Source organism: Vombatus ursinus, unplaced genomic scaffold (genome assembly GCF_900497805.2).
Source record: "Vombatus ursinus unplaced genomic scaffold, bare-nosed wombat genome assembly UNPS02014946.1, whole genome shotgun sequence".
Taxonomy (NCBI): domain Eukaryota; kingdom Metazoa; phylum Chordata; class Mammalia; order Diprotodontia; family Vombatidae; genus Vombatus; species Vombatus ursinus.
The window spans coordinates 713,307-732,857 of NW_020954724.1; positions in this window are offsets into that span (position 1 = coordinate 713,307).

A 19,551-nucleotide genomic window follows, 5' to 3' on the forward strand; every position below is an offset into this window, starting at 1 on the left:
TTTTTAAGGAATTATTTTCTTAAGTGAGCTTTTGTATTTCTTTGCCATATGGCCAATTCTATTTTTTAGGGAGTTATTTTCCTCAGTCAATTTTTGTATATCTTTTCTTATGCTCTTTTTTCATGATTCTCTCGTATTACTTTTATTTCTTTTTCCAATCTTTCTTCTACTTCTCTAATTTGCTTTTTAAAATCCTTTTTAAGCACTTCCAGGAATTCTTTTTGGGCCCGAGACCAGATTACATTTTTCTTTGAGGCTTTACATGTAGTCATTTTGACACTATTGTCCTCTTTTAAGTTTATGCCTTGACTCTCCCTATCACCATAGTTACTTTCTGTAGTCAAGCCCTTTTTTTTTTTTTTTTTTTGCTTATTTTTCTGCCTTTTTTATGACCTGGTATTTTTATGTGAGAGTTGGGCTCTGGTTCTGTACTGTCCCAAGTTTTTTGTGCTGGGGCTCTGGGTCTTGCTGTTGGCTTTCACAGGTCTTCAGGGCTTAGATATTTGCTTCCTCTAGAAGGTATGCTTCCCTTTTGACTTGTACTGGGGAATGGGCGGCTTCCCCGTTAGCCTTCCCTGAATATGGGGCTTAGCTACTGGCCTGGAGTGAGGACATTGCTGCTGGATTGCTATTCTAATAGTTTTTCTGGTGATTGGCCCTCCAGGAATAATTTACTTGTTGATCTGTGCAGGGGGTGGTGCCCAGCTGCTGAGTTGCTATGAAAACAGGCTCGTGCGCGCTCTCTCTCTCTCTCTCTCACTCTCTCTCTCTTTCTCTTTGTCACTGTCCCTCTTTGTCTCTCTCTGTCTCTCTCTGCCTCTCTGGCTCTTTCTGGCTCTCTGGCTCTGGCTCTCTGGCTCTCTGGCTCTGCTGCACAGATAGACTGCTTACTTGCCTAAGGGTCTGCTGACTTGGTGGAGGGCAGGACCTCACTGATGGATTGCCCCAGGCTTGGAGCCTTGCTACAGGCCCCCTGCTGTGAGGCTGGGCGCTGCTGCTGCTGCTGCTGCTGCTGCTGCTGCTGCTGCTGCTGCTGCTGCTGCTGCTGCTCTCTGACCTTCCTCTCCTCCCATCCAGACCTTTCTTGCTGGCTGGTAAACTGCTTCCTGCTCCTAGATAAATTCTGAGACAGTTTTCCAGTTGTTTGGAGGGAAATTTGGGATGGCTTCAGAGGGTTCCTTCCTCACTATGCCATCTTGGCACCAGAAGTCAAAAGCTCGTTTTTTGACATCTACTTCACGAATTTCTGTGGTCTTCTTGTTGGCCCGATATATTGATTGAAATTGTTAGTATTTTTTTTTAAATACAAACATCTAAAACATGTTTTGAAAACATTTTAGAGAAGATCCAGTGTGTTAGTAAATAACTGAACCAGCCATGAAGACCTATTATTTATAAACAGCTGGGTAGCATTGCAGTTTTTGAACAAATATTCCCAGTATGGACCCTGACATATAGTGTCATGGTGTGGTCAGTTTTTTTCCTCTCTGGACTCCAACACTCAAAACTTACTTTCTATACTCTGAATTCTTTATTAAAAAGCATACAATTTCAGGAACAGAATTATTGGAATAGCCCAAAGTTGGAGTTCATTGCCAAACTTAAGTTTTCCTGATAGATCCAGAAATCTTTACTGATAGATTTTTCAAGCTACTTGCTTCCATCTTTTCCCTACCTAAACTCCCCTCCACTTTCTTAGTTTTCTAGACTTCAGCTGAGAGAAGAGTCAAACCCACAGTGTCCAGCATTCCCATTTGGAAACATAAACCCTACACGTTTCCAAAAAGGTTGTTGTTGTTGTTGTGTTTTTTTTTTTTTAGGCAATTGGGGCTAAGTGGCTTGCCCAGGGTTACACAGCTAGTAAGTGTCAGGTGTTTCATTTGAGGCTGGATTTGAACTCAGGTCCTCCTGACTGTAGCCACTGCACCACCTACCTGCGCCTCCAGAAAGTTTTTAAGGAAATGAAAAGTAACTTGCAGGTTGAAGACCCTGCCTTGAGAAGGGGCTTAATAAATTCAACTTTAAACTCAAAAAGTGAGCTTACATTCCCTGGGGAGAGTTTGCTTTCAACAGTATCTCTGGCCAAACTGATCTGTGACCATCAGTTAGTTTCTTCTGTTCATCCAGTTTTTTGTATCCCATCAGTTTTGCAGTATTCTTACTTCTTGACTTATAAATGCATGAGAAGCTAAGCAGTTTTATTGTCTTGAGGAAAACCAGCATTGAAGTTGGCACAAATTATCAGAACAGTGCTGCTGCATCTCTGTAAACTAAACTTGACGGTCCATTTTAAGATATAGTAGGCTTTTCTAGAAGATAAAAGGACCAGCATCACTGATTCCATAAGGAATCTTGATCAAAGAATGGGAGAATCTACCTTATTTTTTTCTATTAACTTTTTTGTGCAAATGAAAAGTGTTTAGGCAGGTTTTTTATTTTGTATGTTACCTAAGTGGTGTACTATAGCCACCCTTTAGTATTCATTGTCATAGAGTTAGAAACCGAGCATCAAAGATGGTTCTCTCATTCTTGGATTAGTCAGAAGTCTAAACCCATTGCCACAAACTCCAGATTCTTCAGTTCTCCTGAGATTTTGTTACATCGTGTATCATGTTTAAACATTAGGTTTAAAGAAATCTCTGTTGTATAGAGATTTTTTTTTGCCATGGTGGTATGTCATAGTAGAATTTAAGCATTTCTGCCTTTCTCTGAGTTTTTTATTCTCATCAGTTTGTGTAAGCACAGCCCACATCTGATCAGGAAAAAAAATAGCACCTGACAAGTCAAAACCAGAGCCTCAATTTGTGGTGAATAGAAAATTGTGACCCACATCCAGCTGCTTCCCCCCTTTCCGTCTAGACTAGCTTTTCATGTGGCCCATTTTTTTTAATATACAAAGAGAGGAGAAGATGTTGTTCATTCCTTCATACTAGTTGGAATGACTGTAGGTTGTTTCTTTTTTTCCTCCTATAGCTTCTTTTTTCATTCTACTTCCTTTGGTCTTTTTTTCTTAGAACTGGTGTTCCAAAGAAAAACATTATCTTAATTCAAAAAATGTTATAAGCAACTTTATATTTTACAGTTTGAGGTTTGTCCGGGATATCCCCTTCTTGGTATCTTGTGTGTATTTCATAGTGATTGCCTAAGGCGACACAGTCTGTATTTGAATCCAGGTCCTTTTTACTACAGCTCAGGCATTTTATTATACCGTTCATGCATGCTGTCTCTGAACACATTAAAATATTTACTTTTCTATGTGAATTTGGGTAAGTCACATTCTCATGATCTAAACCTCATCCTGTGTTACATGATGGGGGGGAGGAGGTATGGCTAGATTATTTCTAAGGTCCTTTCTAAGTTCTAAAATCTTACAGAGTAAATGAGAAACAGGAATGTAACTGAAACCTTATTCATCATCTCTTGGTTTGGGAAGTAGGGAGCATAGTGCACAAATCCCAGGGGTTCCCTGTTTGCTCTTTAGTCTTGGCTTTGCCAATGATACTTAGAGACAAGAAGGAATTGAGCATGCCACTTTACCCTTCCATCTTTTATAGAGTGTTCTTTTCCCTGCAATCATTGACTGCCCAAGGAAAAGATTCTGCCTTGTGTTGTCTACTGAAAGCATCCTTAGGGCACAAGTTTTTTTATTTTCTTTTCCTCATTCTCTTTTGGTTTTTGATATTCCTTTTTTCCTGTACCTACCGGCTTCCCTGGCGTCCTTCAATACTCAGCTTATATCCCAACTCCTTAGTGTCCTCAGCTCAAAAATGAAGTTATGAGGGGTTTTGAATAGATGAACTATAAGGCCCTTCCAGCTCTAAATCTGGGATCCTTTGACCTCATGGCAAAATATATGAACTTTGAATATTTATTTTTAAAAAAAGAACAGAATAATTTTAAATCATAGCCTCTAAGACACAGAAACTCAGTGAGTAGGAATCTCTCACAAGCAGGAATGGAAAGGAATTATAAAATCAAGGGCCCAAAGTGTAGTACACCTAGTTCAGAAGGTCTCCAAAACTCAGATAATATGGGTTAACGGTCACCCGGGAAGCCTTGAAAGGAAATCACCACGTGGAGGAGTAAGATTCGTTCGGTACTTGGTACACTGTGCCCTTATATGAGAATACATGAAGTCTGTGTAATTTTGAATGGAAGGAAACACCCAGTGTGGGAACTCACTCCATGATTCAGTATACCTAGATTGTTGCTTGAAGCATGTAAAGTTAATTAAATTGTTCATGGTTTTCAACCTAGTCCATGTAAGAAATGGAATTGGAACCCAGGTTTTTCTGACCCTGAGTCCATAACTCTCTTTATACCCAGGCTACCTCTGACCATACCCTTATACTCATTTAATTTAAATACACATTAAATTAATTGCTTCTTTTTTTTTCCTTTCTATACAGAAATTTGTGGGTGCAGGGCACTCATCTATCCAAACTTGAGACTAAAATGCAACATTAACACATAGTCCATGTTTTTGCCTTGGTTCCCAATAAGGACCAGTAAAAAGATGCAAAGCTGGAAATGCCCATGTTTCTTTTCTCACATAGCTAGAAATGGAGTGGAGATCAGAAATAGCCAAGGAAGGCAACTACCTTTAGAATGAGGGGCACATTTTAGCAATACTTTGTTTAGCAATACTTTATTATTATTAGCAATACATATTTTGAAGGGCAGAATATTCTCCATTATGTTTATTTTTTGATAAATCAGATAAATGTGTTATGATGAAAGGCTCAAAATCTCCTGTGGATATAATAAACCTAGAGAATTCAGTTTTTAAACTTTGCCACAGGGACAATCATATTCTTTGTTCCAGCTTTGCTTAAAAGTAGGAATATGATGTGAGGTCTGGGTCTTTGGACTCAGAATCAAGTGCTTGAGATTGTAAATCATCAGAGATCTGAGAAGTCTATTTTTAAAAAAATTTAAACACATTCCATGCAATATGGATGTTCTAGCTTTTACACGTTTCTTTCTAAACTAATGTATGTTTCTACATAGGGTCAGGAGTCAAAAAGACCTAAGTTCAAATCCAGCCTCAGACGCTTACTGCTTGCATGACTCTGGACAAGTCATTTAACCTTTGTCTGTTTCCTTATTTGTAAAATGGGAATAATAACAGCCCTCACCACACAGGGGTGCTGTGAGGATCAAGTGAGATAATATTTGTAAGGTACTTAGTGCCTGGCACATGTACACTTATTTAATGCTTTTTTCCTTCTTTCTTTTTTATTCTTCTATTCAAAAAATTTTGAAGAAAAAAAACAAACAAACCAAAACTGGGTTCCAGTCCCTCATAATCAACACTCTATAAATTTCAATGAGGAAATTAAGAACAAACAAACAACTGAATATTATAGTATTTCATAGTGTGAGAGGATTTAGAGTACAAAGAAAGTAGAAAGATTTAGAGTAGAGTAGAAAATTATCTTGGAGATTTTTTGATCTAATCCCCTCATTTTACAGATTACATCCTGAAGCTCATAGGGGTTAGGTGACTTGCCCAGAGTCACACAGATATTAAATGGCAGAGGAGAGATTTGAATCCAGGGCTTCTGTCTCCAAATCCAGCATTTTTTCCCATTCCACTGTTTATACTGGTTTTCACAACTTGCTTTGAAAGGTTTCTTTAATATTTAGGAGGGTTATAGATATAACAAATCTAATATACTTATAATTTTTTCTCAAGGTTTCAGCAATGATATCTTTATGAATTAAATTGTTATGAAGATTTTAGAGGAGTTATTTTATTTACATATTAATCAAATCATTAATTAACTGATTTATTTTTCAAAACAGCAATAAAAGAGTTGAGTATTTTACTCACAGAATTTCAGTTATAAAGGAGCTTCAGATGCCATCACCCCAAACCCTCCTCCCCTAGGCATTCACAAATTTAGAAGAATGTCTCATTGATTGAAATTTAGTTGGGCAGTTTGAGCCATCAATTAACTCTTTTCATTGAGCTAGTAGTTCCTAGTATTATACTGCAAACCATATTTTCTTCATTTCACTCAACCTTGATCACTAGCAGTTCAGTTGGTAATTCATGCTCTTGGCCCTTCATATAGACAGGGTATGATACTTTTTTTTAGGATATTCTGGTAATCAAGAAATTGTATTTTTGCTCCTTAAAATGAAGTTGAAAATGAATGAGGATTCAGTCAAAATTTCAAATAACACATAAATGAACAGAAGTTCTCATCAGCGAAGCACCTACTATGTGTCAGACATTGTGCTGTCTAAAGTATAACCTCACACCCACAAAGTATATATCCCAGGAGCAAGGTTCAGTTTATCTGAAAATGAATACCTTACAAAGGAGTCAACAGTCACTTTGGGGTTACATTTCCTGTTTGCAGCCATAATGTTTTTGTTTGATTTCTACTACCATGGTAACTGAAAGTATGATTAAAAAAAAATCTGCCCTCTGAATCTTCAAAGCACATAATAACTTGGGTCATTTTGTTTAAGAAGGTAATGACTTAGATGGAGAATTATGTAATTTCTGGAAAGTAGATAAACTCAATTTATACGAAGGTGGAGAGTAATAAAGGAATAATCAAATAAGGGAATTTTTTTTAAAATTCAGAATATTTTCCTTGAACAAAAATTTGATTATTTCTCGTTTTAACTTCATTCTTTGAGAGAGTCCACAAAAACAGGAGGATTTTTTTTCAAACCCTTTTAGTAGAAATTAGATCCTGAAGAGTTGAGGCTTTTTAGCTATTCATACTAAAATAATTTGGCTTTTTCTAAGAACAGATGCATTAGACCTTAGAAGTTTCCATTCCTATTTTCACATAAGCCATATCTACATGTGGTAAATAAGAGGGAAGCTATAGTATATGGCCATCATGTAACTTATCTGGGCTTCAATTTCTTCCTCTCTAAAATCAGGGGGTCTAGATAATCTCTAAGAATGCTTTCAAGTGTGAATGTGCCATATTTGGCCATATTCTGTATCTACAAAATCTGTACAAACTATTTTATTTTCAAGTTTTTTTTTAAATTGTGTTCAATTTATGTCTCCTTGATTGTTTACATTTGTCCTTTCCTTCTCATCTACTCACTGTTCTTTTCACTCCTCCTTACCCCCATGTAGAATGTAAGCTTTTGAGGGCAAATACAATTTTGGTTTTGTCTTTATATATTTGAGACCTATCACTTCCTTCCCACTTAGTCAGTACTTAATAATTACTTGGTGACTGTTGTTGAATTGATGTGGATCATTTAAGAGAAGAGAGAAAAAGGACCTTTGCTTGTTCCCTAAATGTCTCTAGGGGATTATTTAGAGAACACTGCTCATGGATTTAAATACGTCATGTATCATAACACATAGATTTAAATCTGGACAAACCTTAAGATTCATCTAATTCAACCCTCTCATCTTATAGATGAGAAAACTAACATCAAGTGGTTAAGTGACTTTCCCAAGGCCACACAAAAGTATTAAGTGGTAGAGCCATGGGTAGAACTTTGGTCCTTTTACTCAAATTATCCCACCATTTCCTTTCATCTGAGAGTCATTGGATTTAGAGCTGGAAGGGAATATAGAGAGTATCTAATTCAATCGCTTAATTTTACAGATGAAGAAAGGGAGGCCTTGCCTAAAGTCACAGAAACATTAAATAACAGAGCAGGCATCTGAATCTAGTTCTTCTAATTGAAATTCCGTTACTCTTTCTGTTATGCCTCGTAAGTTCTTGATTGATGGAAACTAACATTACTCTCATTGGAGTGGCCATTTCCTAAGGTTAAGAAACCATTTTGGAATTACCATTGTTTCAGTCTCTCACTTGGGTAGGAGAGAGAAGGAAAGAGCTGTGTGAATCTTTGGTGAGAAGTGTAGAAATCTTTTTCCCTTCTTGGTGGCCTTAGGGCCCTGATGAAATAAAGTTTGCAGGGATCATTCAAGCACTTATTAAGCATCTGCTACTGTCAGGTATGGTGATAGGCCTTGAGGATCTCTGAGATAACTGCTTTTTAAAAAATATTACACTCTTGGACTGTTAGAGTTGGAAGGAACTTTAGATATCATGTAATACAGAGGCCATTAACCTGGTCCACCTATCCCTGTCCATAGATAGATTTCAGGGGGATCCATGAACTTGGGTGGCAAAGAAAATTACAGCTTAATTTCAATATAATTGGTTTCTTTAGTAATCCTATGTAGTATTTTGTTTCATGCATTTAAAAACATTCTGAGAAGGGGTTCAGTGATTTTGCCGGGCAGCCATAAGGGTCCATGTTAAAAATCCTCCATCTAATTCAGCCCCTTATTTGACAGACGATGATCTTTCAGCCCTAAGAGGCTGTGACCTGTCCAAATTGCACCTCTATGAATGTATTTGTTTCCAGAATACTGAAAGAGGGTATATGTGCTTATCTTCAAAGTATGCATATATAATAACACCATGAAATTCGGACCACAATGGAAAACTGATCAAAAAGGATTTTTCAAAAGATCGAACTTAATTTTTTTTTGTCAAAACAAAATGAGCTCAACAAGGGCTACCAATGTAGAAAGCCTAGTGTAACTCTGTTAAGGGTTTGCCTTAGTGAGTCAGTGCCTATATGAAAAGACCCTGCCCTAACTACTTCATATGATGTTTGTAAGATGAAGTAATGTAGATTCAGTGCACCAAGATGAGCATCTTGAGTCAGCAAAGACTGGATTACCTACTTGAGTCAGAGAATCGGAGATAGAAAGCTCTTAAATCATTTGTTTTACTGTTGTTTTTAGACATAGTTTGGGTGGCTAGTGAATTGAATGCTGAACTTGGAATCTGGAAGAAGCAAGTTCAAATTCTTCCTCAGACATTTACTAGCAGTGTGGTCCTCAGCAAGTTACTTAGCCTCAGTCTCCTTAAGGGATCATAGCATTAGCGTGTGCCTCACAGGATTGTTGTGAGGATTGAATGAGATAATATGTAAAGTGCTTTAATAAACCTTAAAACATATATATGCATGTATGCCAGCCATTATTAGTAATATTAATATAAAATGATCCAGTCCTTTATTTTAAAAAATGAATATTAGGGAATATAAAGCCATAACATAAATATAACAAAGGACATAATTTATAATCATTCTTTCATTCAAAAAAATATTTGAATGTTCATCATATGTGAAGCAATATATACTACGTTTTGTGGGGGATAAAGTTAGGAAGAAAATGAAAAGGACATTGTATGATGTGATGGATAGAACACTGGATCTGGAATCAGGAAGACTTGAGTTTGAATTATACCTCAAGACACTTAACTAGCCTCAGTCTCCTCACCTGTCAGATATGAGGATAACAATAGGCAGCTGCTTCTCAGGACTCTTTTGAGGTTTATATGGAATAATGTATATAAGGTGCTTTGCAACCTTAAAGAGCTATGTAGACTTCCACTATTTTTATTCGAAGAGAGATAAAGATAAACACATAGATTTTCATGGAGTAATATTACCTTTCCCTCCCCATATTAGGCACACATGGTATTTGTTTGATGGGTCAAGTCAAACTAACCTTGGAATCTGAAGCCCTAGGTTCAAATCCTTTCTCTGTCTCTTATTACCTGTGTAACTAAGAGATAAGTAACTTAATCCCTTTTGGTCATTGGTTTCCTAATCTGATGATACATGTAAGGTGGCATGGATCCAATTTGATACAAGTTCCCAGGATCCATGGCTATAAACAATCTCACTGCACTTGCACATCATTATATAACCATAGATAATATAACAGATAATATAATTTGAGTTTAGCTGGTAGATACCACACTGTGCCAGTTCTATGCTGATATAACCAAAGTTAATAAAAACTTATGAGCTTATTGCTGGCATGTTGACTTCTGTGTCTATTTTTCTATAAATCAAACGAGCACTGTTCAGAAAGCGCCGAATGTGAAAGTGGAAAAGCTGTGCTTGTCTCGACCTGCCGCCATCCAGACTTAGGGGATGCTGTAGGAGCAGGTGCTCCTATTTTCACAGGCCCCTTGGAGAAGAGTAATTAGCTCCCCCACCTCCCCCTGACTTATTGCCATTGGGAAGAATAAAGTAAATTAACCCCTTATGATGTTTGTGCTGCTGTCCTGTCTGCACGGAGGGAGGGGGAGAAAAATTTAAAACTCAAAAGCTCATGGAAGTGATCGTTGATAAATCAAAATAAATTAATAAAAAAAGAAAAAATAATAAATTCTGGGGTTGCAAAACAGGGCAAAAACAGTACCTGCCCTCAAGGAACTCACACTCTAACAGTGGTGGAGAGAAACGTGGAAATAACTACAAACATGCACGATAAATAGAGAATTGCTACAAGTTATTCTGAGAGCAGAAGGTTCCAACAATTACAAGGTGTTGGGAAAGGCCTCCTGCAGAAAGTGGGATTCAAACTGAGTCTTGAAGGAAGCCAGGCATTTGGAATAAGCAGCCAGTATAGAGGAAAGGAGTGTCATGAGTGAGGAACAATAAATAGGCGATTGTGGCCAGATAATATGGTGTGGGGAGAGGATTAAAGTACTAAAAAGTTTGTAGGAAATATAGAAAGGTTGAAAGGGTCTGTGAAGAACTTTAAATGTCAAACAGGCCTTTTTATCAGATCCTGGAGGTAATAGGGAGCCCCTGGAGTTTATTAGGTTGGGAGGAGTGGAGGTGACATTTCCAGACTTAGGTTTTAGGTAAATCACTTCAACATCTGTTAAGAAAATGGACTAGAGAGGGAAGAGCCATGAGGCAGGGACACCAATAAGCAGGTTTCCTTCCTCACTTTCTCTTTGGGTTATGTTTGGGACAGACCAGATTATATTCTTCATATAAGAAGAAAAATTTAATTATAGGTAGGGAAAAATTAGATTTTTCTAGATTAAGGATAAACTTTATATGCCATAGTTATTTCATCAATGTGTATTAAAACATTCTGTGTATTTCTAAGGGGCATCATGAGGGAAGCATGTTGGGCATCCGTAGATTGCAATATTTTACCAATGATGATTTGTGCACAACATGTAACTTAGCATAAAGACTAAGCCACCAAGTGGATGATCAGAAAAGAAAGTTGACTGCCAATGTAGAAAGAGTAAGAGAGAGCAGATAGACATCCTTTGTGCTTCCGTAAGACCTGAAGATTTTAAAAGACCCAGAGGAAGGCCCTCAGAATGTTGGATAGATCTTCCTGATGAGGATTTTGGGGAACATGTGATCAAAAATCACATGGCATGAGGTGGAATAGGTAGTTTACTAACAATGCCCATGTCAATGTAACTGCAGAACCAACTAAGCATTAAATATTTACCTGATCCCAGTAATAATGCTTTTCAGCAAAAATGTGGAGCAAATGAATGTGATTACCAATATTTCATTAATTGTAGTTCTTTGCATTTTTGAAGTCCTCACAAGTTTGTTAAGGTGTACTGTAAATATTACCAGGAAAGTGTCCTTTAAAAAAATTAACTTACAAATGCATATCTTTACTATTTTTAAAATGAGGAGAGGAAGAGAATGTAAATATTTTGGAATAAAAAGCCAATCATTATAAATGCCTTGAAACAGCTAGGTGGCACAGTAAATAGAGTTGCTGGGCTTAGCATCAAGAAGACCTGAGTTCAAATCTTGCCTCAGATTTACTGTGTGACCCAGGATGAGTCATTTAACCTCCCTCAGCCTGTTCCCTCATCAGTAAAATGAGGGAGATGGACTTCTTCGCTTCCAAGGTCCCTTCAGGCCCTAAATTGATGATCACCCATAACCTTTTTTTTTTTTTTTTTGCCTTAGAAATTTCTCTGCAAGACTTCTTAATGATGTGAAATTATTATTGTCAAAACTGCCAGGAGGAACAGCAATAGCCTTTTTTCCCTAGTGTTTTCTGGAAACCTTTTTTTGCATGAACAACAGCTGTTACATTGATGAAATGTTTATATTGTACATTTAGTTCAGTATGTAAGGTAATAGGAACAGAGGGAACTTTGAGCCTTGTGTTTTCAGTTCCTGTTGGCCAAATACAATACTTTCCTTGTACTTTCCCAGAGTACTTCAGTTTTATACGGCTTTCATTAGTTTTCATTTGCCATCTGAATGAAGGCTCTCAATACGGACTTTCATTTTCCCTTAAAGTTTTCTGGAATGCCAGTTTTCAATAGTAGCATTTACAGAGTGCAGAATCGAATACAGAGTTCAAAGATAATGTTGGGCGTTAGAGGAGGGGAGAAAGGGTAGATTCCTTATGTAATATAGATAAGATAGGTGCTGTTACTATAAACCACCTTTTCTTTTTATATGTGTTTGGCCTCTTTCCCTTAATAGATCAAAGACTGGGTATCTCGACTTCATTTATTGAAGAAATTTATACTGGGAAGATAGGAAAGAAAAAAGAGATTATGTGAGAGTTTTAAGTAAGTCCAGGATCATTTAACAGGGCACTGGATAATCAGATAACCAGTTTATAGAACATCCACTCTGTATGGGCAAAGCACAGCTGTGCTTGGCACTATGGGGTGGGGAATAAATCAGTTCAAAATTGGGCCCCGTTCTCTAATTGGTGTGCTAATCACCTGGGAGTCAAGTTCAGAGTATCCTGGAACAGAGCCATAGTTACTTAATCTTGAACTTCCATAACTATGGATTTTGTTGACTATTGTGCAAACAAAAGAGTGGAAGGGAGGGAGGGGTATGCAGTATTCACTTACGCAAAAAGATATGAAGACACAGTTTGGCATGTATTGCTGCCATCCTTCTGGTCTCCATCTTTCCCTCTTAATGTGCCCCAGGAAGGAGGACACACACACACACACACACACACACACACACACACACGCACACACGCACACACGCACGCACGCACACGCGCGCGCGCGAATGCTTTTTAGTGTTTTTCTCTAGGGGCTATGTCGTATTATACCTTGATATAGCCCAAGGGAGCTACAATGTACCAAACTTAGAGGAAGCAAATGCAGCTAAAGAACAGGAATGCGCAGAATTCCTTTGGAATCCAGGCCCATACTCTTGGTGTTCAGGCACTCTAGCCAACCCTGTCTACATGTTGCCTTCCCCTCTGAATGCAGGCACAAAATATAACTAGTCTAGGTAGGTGTCCCAGAAACATAGGAAAAGTGCTGGAAGGAATCTTGTTTGACAGGAATCAGTTAGAACCCTTCTGGGGTTACAGTTCTTTTCTACGGGCAGCTGGGAAAGCCACAGAAAGAGGAAACCTTTATAATGATTTTATTTTTTATTATGAATGTTAACATACAAGATAATAATGAACATGTCCTATCACGTAGGGCTTGTTCATGAAGCACTTGATATATTCTGTTTCCTTTGATTCTCACAACAACCCTGTGCAGGTGTTATTATGATTTCTATTGTATATATTCACAAATAGAAAGTGAGAGGATTTAAGTGTGTCTTGGCCGGGGGCCACCCAGCTAGTGTGGGTCTGGGGCAGGATTTAAACTTGGCTCCTCCGATTCCAAGAATAGTGTCACATTTCAGTATACAAAGAATAGAAAAGAATATTGAATTAGGGAAGGGGAAGGTGTTGGAGGCAGCTTAGGGTGTGACCTTCTCTTGAGGCTTCTACAACCATTTGGGTCCTCTCTATCTTGAGTAGTCGGGGCAAGGAGTTGGGGTGGGGGAAAAAAAACCCCAAAGGCCCCAGGTACCCAGCAGCCTGATCTTGAAAATAATGAAATTAGCTCCTCCAGGTTTTAGTTTGGGTCAAAAGGTCCCAGTTCAATGTGGCTTCCTTTCTTTGTAAGGCTAGAAAGCTTAAAATTACGAAGTGTAAATAAAACTCATTAAATGCCACGAGCCCACAGTTAATCTATTGATAGCTAAGCCCAGAACGATGGTCTCCCAGTGGAATTTGGTGTAATCAGTTTTCCAATTATAGGCAGACCTCCCCTCTTCCCACCCACTCACCACCATTGCATTCTCTCTACCAAAAATACTAATTCAGGACATAATTAAAATTAGCTTTATCTATGGTTTAAAAGGCAAATGACATGTAAGTAAAATTTAGAATAGCAGAGAAACACTTTGTAATGAACTGTGTTGCTCATTAGGTGCAGCTAGGTGGTGCAGTCTATAGAATGCTGGTATTGGAGTCAGGAAGACAGATTCGTGAGCTCAAATCTGACCTGAGACACTAGCAGTGTGACCTTGGGCAAGTCACTTAACCCTCTTTGCCAGAGTTTCCTCATCTGTAAAATAAACTGGAGGCAAACCACTTCAGTATCTTTACCAAGAAAACCCCAAATGGGGTCACCATGGAGAGTCAGAAAGGTTGAACAACAACAAAATGCTGCTCATTGAACATGACAGAACAGAAGGGAGAAACAGAATGAGTAAATCCACCATTGTTGCAGTGGTTTCTCTGAGCAGCCCTAATTCAGTCATTCACTGATAACATCTCTTAATGAGTGATGAGTCAGGCTCCAGCAGCTAAAGAGCTTAAAGTCTGGCTCCTGGAAATCGTCTTCCATCAGCCTTAAACTCAAATCACTCTGGCTTTCATTGATTGACTAACAACAGGTCCCAGCCCAAGCCTCATTTATTCATTATTTGGGCTCGGATGGTTCCCAGTGAGTGTAAATAGCTATTGTTTTGTCCAGAAACCCTGAGGATCTTCCCTCCAAGATTGATTTTTTTTTAACTAGGTGAAAGAGACCATTCTTTGCCTCATTTCTTACCTAGTATGAATCACTGAATGGGTGCTGTCAGATACAAACTGAGACCTGGGAAAGATCTTAGATTAAAAAGGCCAAGGTCTCCCACTGCATCCAGGGCCACCTCCAGTTTTCCTGATCTTTATCTGGCCGCTGGACTCAGATGGCTCTGGAGGAGAAAGTGAGGCTGGTGACTTTGCACAACCCTGCCACACTTTATTCCAGTTCATTTGCAAGTCATGACATCACCTTCCCTGATGTCTTGTGCTTTTCAAAAATGAAGGATGAACAACCATCTGCTGTTGCTTTGCTATTCCTGCCTCAATCACTGCCCCTTAATATATACTTTCCTCTCTGCAGAGACTTAAATACTTCCACTGTAGGGGGAGAAAAGTATGCCCTCCTTTGATCCTTCCACAGCGTCGACTTTTCCAGAAATACAACTCCCCAGGATCTTTAGGGATTTTAGTGCCTCTCCCAAGGCAGCCATTCCAAGCCTTGCTTGCCACATTGACTATTACAAGTGAAAGAGAACAAAACTGGATCCTGGGGAGAAATAAGTAGTCTTATAAGATATACACAGCATTTAATTTTTCGTTACTTTCTCTGTTTTTGAAAATCACCTGGTAGAACAGGAAGGAGAAGAAGATAAGATAGCTAACAATAGGTTTCTTAATTTTCTCCTTCCTTTTGCTAAGACTAGTGGTTTCTAAGCTTTTTAGGTTGTTGTGCCCTTCCTGTCGTTGTTGTTATTTTTTTAAATGTCACATAACTCTGATCTTCCAGCCTAGGCAAAATTGTGAACTAGACATTTTAAAGAATTCACATCTGTATATAAATATATCTGCACTTAATTTTAGCCTTCTTGCCAGAGTGGGGGAGAAAGAGGGAACAAAAGAACAAAGTAAAAAGTGCACAGCAGAGAACAAAAGAAAACTTACCAGGAAGCAAACAAAAGAGGCACAGCCCTGAACATAAAGTATATAGTATTTATTATGTAAGTTTTCTTGAAAAGGAAATTTGTTGCTGTATATTTTGAATGCTCTCTTGTGTTCTGTTGTGCACATGGCAGTGCTTTTTTTCTTTTCTTATTTTGTATTTAAGTTTTAGTATTTACGTTTATAGTATATTTTTCTTATTGTGTATTTAAGTTTTAGTATTTAAGTTTAAAATAAATTCAGAAAAAAAAGAATTCACATCAATAAGCATTAATGAAGTACCTAATGTCTGTAGAGTGTTGTTCTAGGCACTGTGGAAGATAGAAACTAAAATTAAGATATAATTTCCCACCTCTTCCTCTACCTTACTGCCTCCTCCCACCATGGAATTTGCAGCTTAGTAGGGAGATTGGACAGTATAGGAGCTAAAGATCTGGCTTCTGCCTATTTTACCCTGAGAAGGTCACTTAACTCCTAAGTGCCCCAGGCAACACCCAAGAAGGTGTCAGTCTGCATTTGTAGTATAAGTTCCTCAGTAACTATAGTGATTAAAAAATTCTGAGAGACATAGTTTCTGGGTAATTTAATAATTTTATTCATAAATCTAGCATGTTTATTAATAAAAGGATGGTCATTTGGCCGGCTCTTTTAGGCCAAGGACTCCTTGTGGTGGTAGGCTCACAGTTTATACACCCTTCAAAGAGTAGGTGTCCCTTAGGGGTACCAGTCAGTCTGACTGCTTAACACAATGGGAGGTAGGCTGTATCCAAATGAGGGTCTTGGGGTACATGACTTGGGTTACTCAAATCTTGGTCAAAGAGACATCAATTTCTTTATCATCAGTGTTGACAAAAGGGAGAATTCCACACTTCCCCAGACCTGTCTGAGCAAACACAATGAACAGGAATACACCCATTATTAACCTAAACTTAGAAATTCTTTTACTGTCTGTTTAGATCTTGGCCTGAGAAAATCTTTAAGAGAGATTTCTCACATTGGTTGATTTTTGGATGAGCAACTAGAAAAGGGAAAACATCTTAGAACTGATTCAATAATTAGTTATTAAATACAAGAGAGAAATATTCATTTCTCACATAGGTGATCACTTTATTCATGAAATCGAAGACACATTAAAAAATGTATAGGAAAGAAGCTATATCCCTTAGATTTCCTTTAGACAGACAGTTATTACTGTATTATGTTACTACCTTGGCTCTCTCAAGCATTCATGTCTCAGATTTTGTCTGAGGTATTCTTGGAACTTTCCACAATTTTATAATCTGATTGGGGTAGGCAAAGCTTTTTGGAACCCTAGAAATCACATCTCAGCTGTGTATTTTACGTAAGAACTGAGCTAGTTTCTAATGGGATTGTTACAAACTATGCTGACTTTTTCCAGGCCTCTTATACGTTATTGTTATTCACCACACTTAGCTTCCCACAGCCCTGAAAATACTTCCTCTTGGCTGTGGGGAAAAAATATTCATAGCCAGAGTTATAGACAGTCTCTCTCCCTGTGTTCTGGATCCCAACACTTCAAGTCCATCTCCCCACCGTGATGCGGACATAGCGTCTTAATCTCCCCCTTCTCCCCTTTATACTTGGAACTCTGAAGCCTGGATCCTCTGACTCTGATAGGTGTATTGATTGTGTTCAGTCATGTCGGACTCTTTATGACATTTGGTGTTTTCTTGGCAAAGATACTGGAATGGTTTGCTGTTTCCTTCTGCAGCTCATTTTACAGGTGAGGAAACTGAGACTAACAGAGTTAAGTGCTAGGGTCACACAGCTAGTAAGTGTCTGAGGCTGAATTTGAACTCATATCTTTCTGACCCAAGGCTCAGTGCTCTATCTACTGTGCTACCTAGCTGCTCACTCTGATAAGTGAGCTTTCCACTTATCTGGCCTCTGCAACACTTCCTAACCATCTCCACACTATGACCCCTCCCCTTTTCAGCTCTACCTTCTCTAGTTAGAATGTAAGCTTTTGGAGGGCAGGGACTGTTTGTTTGCTTGTTTGTATTTGTGTCCCCAGCACTTATTCCAGTGCCTGGGACAGAGTGTTTAATAAAACATTCTTCCCCTCCCCTTTACCTCATTAATCTCTTTTCTTCTCCCTGTTTAGCCAAGTTACTTAAAAAAAAACAAACCCAAAATACAACAAAAAACTTTCCACATCTGATGTTTACACTTCCTAGACATCCATACCATTTTTAACTCCCATCAGGTTACTACAGTTACTCTCTCCAAGATTACCAGTGACCTTGTAACCAAGACCAATCTCCTTTTCTCAGTCTTTAGCCTCCTTCACTTCTCCGTTACATGTGACACTGCTGTTGATCACACCCTCCTCCTAGAGAATACTACTGCCTCTTTGTCTGGCTTCTTGGCTAGAAACCTTTCCGGATTCTCCTATTACCTTTAATAGAGCCTTCTCAGTCTCTTTTGCAGCTTCCTGTTTCTACCACTTAAGGTGAGTGTTTTCCAAAATTCAGTCTTTGACCCTCTTCTCCGTTTGTACGCTCTCCCCTGACATCCCTGTGGCTTTGATGAACATTTCCGCAGAGATGACTTCTAAATCTTTATTTATAATTTTGATTTCTCTTATTAGTTCCAGATTCATTTCTCTTATTGATCGGGGGAACATTCTACCTGGATGTCAAACTCAACATGTTCAAATCAATATTGTTATTATTATAAGCTTTTCCATGAATCTGTTTCTCTAAGTATCATATTTTGAAAACCCTGTGGTTATTTTTGAGAGTCCTCATGACCTCTAATCACTTGCCAAATTCTTTTGATTCTTCCTTTCCCATCTGTCCAAGCCTTTCTGTTCTCATTATCACTATAATTATCACCACTATCACTATTTGCCAATATTTCAGCAACTTTCTAATGGGTCTTCTTCCACCTTCTTCTCACTCCAATTCATCTTTTGCCTAAATAATCTTCCTTATGCAGCTTAGGTGGTAAAGTAGATGGAATGCTAGACCTGGATTCAAGAAGACCTGAGTTCTAATCCTGCCTCTTAATAGCTTTGTGGCTTTTGACAAGTTATTTAACCTCTCAGCCTCAGTTTCTTCATCTGTAAAATTGGGATAATAGTAGAACCTCCCATATTGGGTCGTTGTGAGAATCGGAAAAGATTATATATGTGAGAGAGAAGGGGGAATAAGCATTTAATAAATGCCTGCCATGTGCCAGGCACTGTACTAAGCTTTACAAATATTTACTACTTTATGAATATCACAACATGTAAAGCACTTTGCAAACCTTTAAATCCTATATGAATGCTAGTTGTGATTGTTACTATACACAGACTTGGTTATTTTCATCCCCTACTAAAAAATCTTTGGTGACTCCTTACAACCCTTAGAATCAACTTGGCCTCCTCCACAAAGCTCTGGTGTCATTTTATCACTTATTATTCCTCTCTTTTTACGCTGTGAAAAATGCCTGTTGCCCAGATTACATTTGGGTACATTTGGATGGACACCATAAAGAGCCTGTGCATTGATATGTACATCTGGGACATAGTACAAATGGATAAAAAGTTAGGTCCTGAGTTGAATAGAGGGAAAAGAAAGGTTGGATTGCTTCTCAGAAATCTCAGGAGAAAGATAACAACCTTAGGCTTCTCCTGGAAGCAAAGATTCATCCTTTTAATACTGGAATTCTTTTGGAGTTGCTATATGGCAAGGAATGGAAATTGTAAGAACTAAAATATGAGTGTCACACAGAGGCCAGTGGAGAGAAACCCGTTTCCTGTTAGGAGGTGAAAACATAGCCAGTGAAGAGCTTGAAAGAAGAAAATAAGTAGAAGTGAGAAAAATGTGTGATAGGAAGCAGAGAGGGCTGGTCAAGTGGTGTACCGAGTGATGGGTGTCATGGCCAGAAAGCTCCTCTGGTATCCTCTTTTTGTCAGGAGAAAACAGGGAAGGCCTGAAAGTATG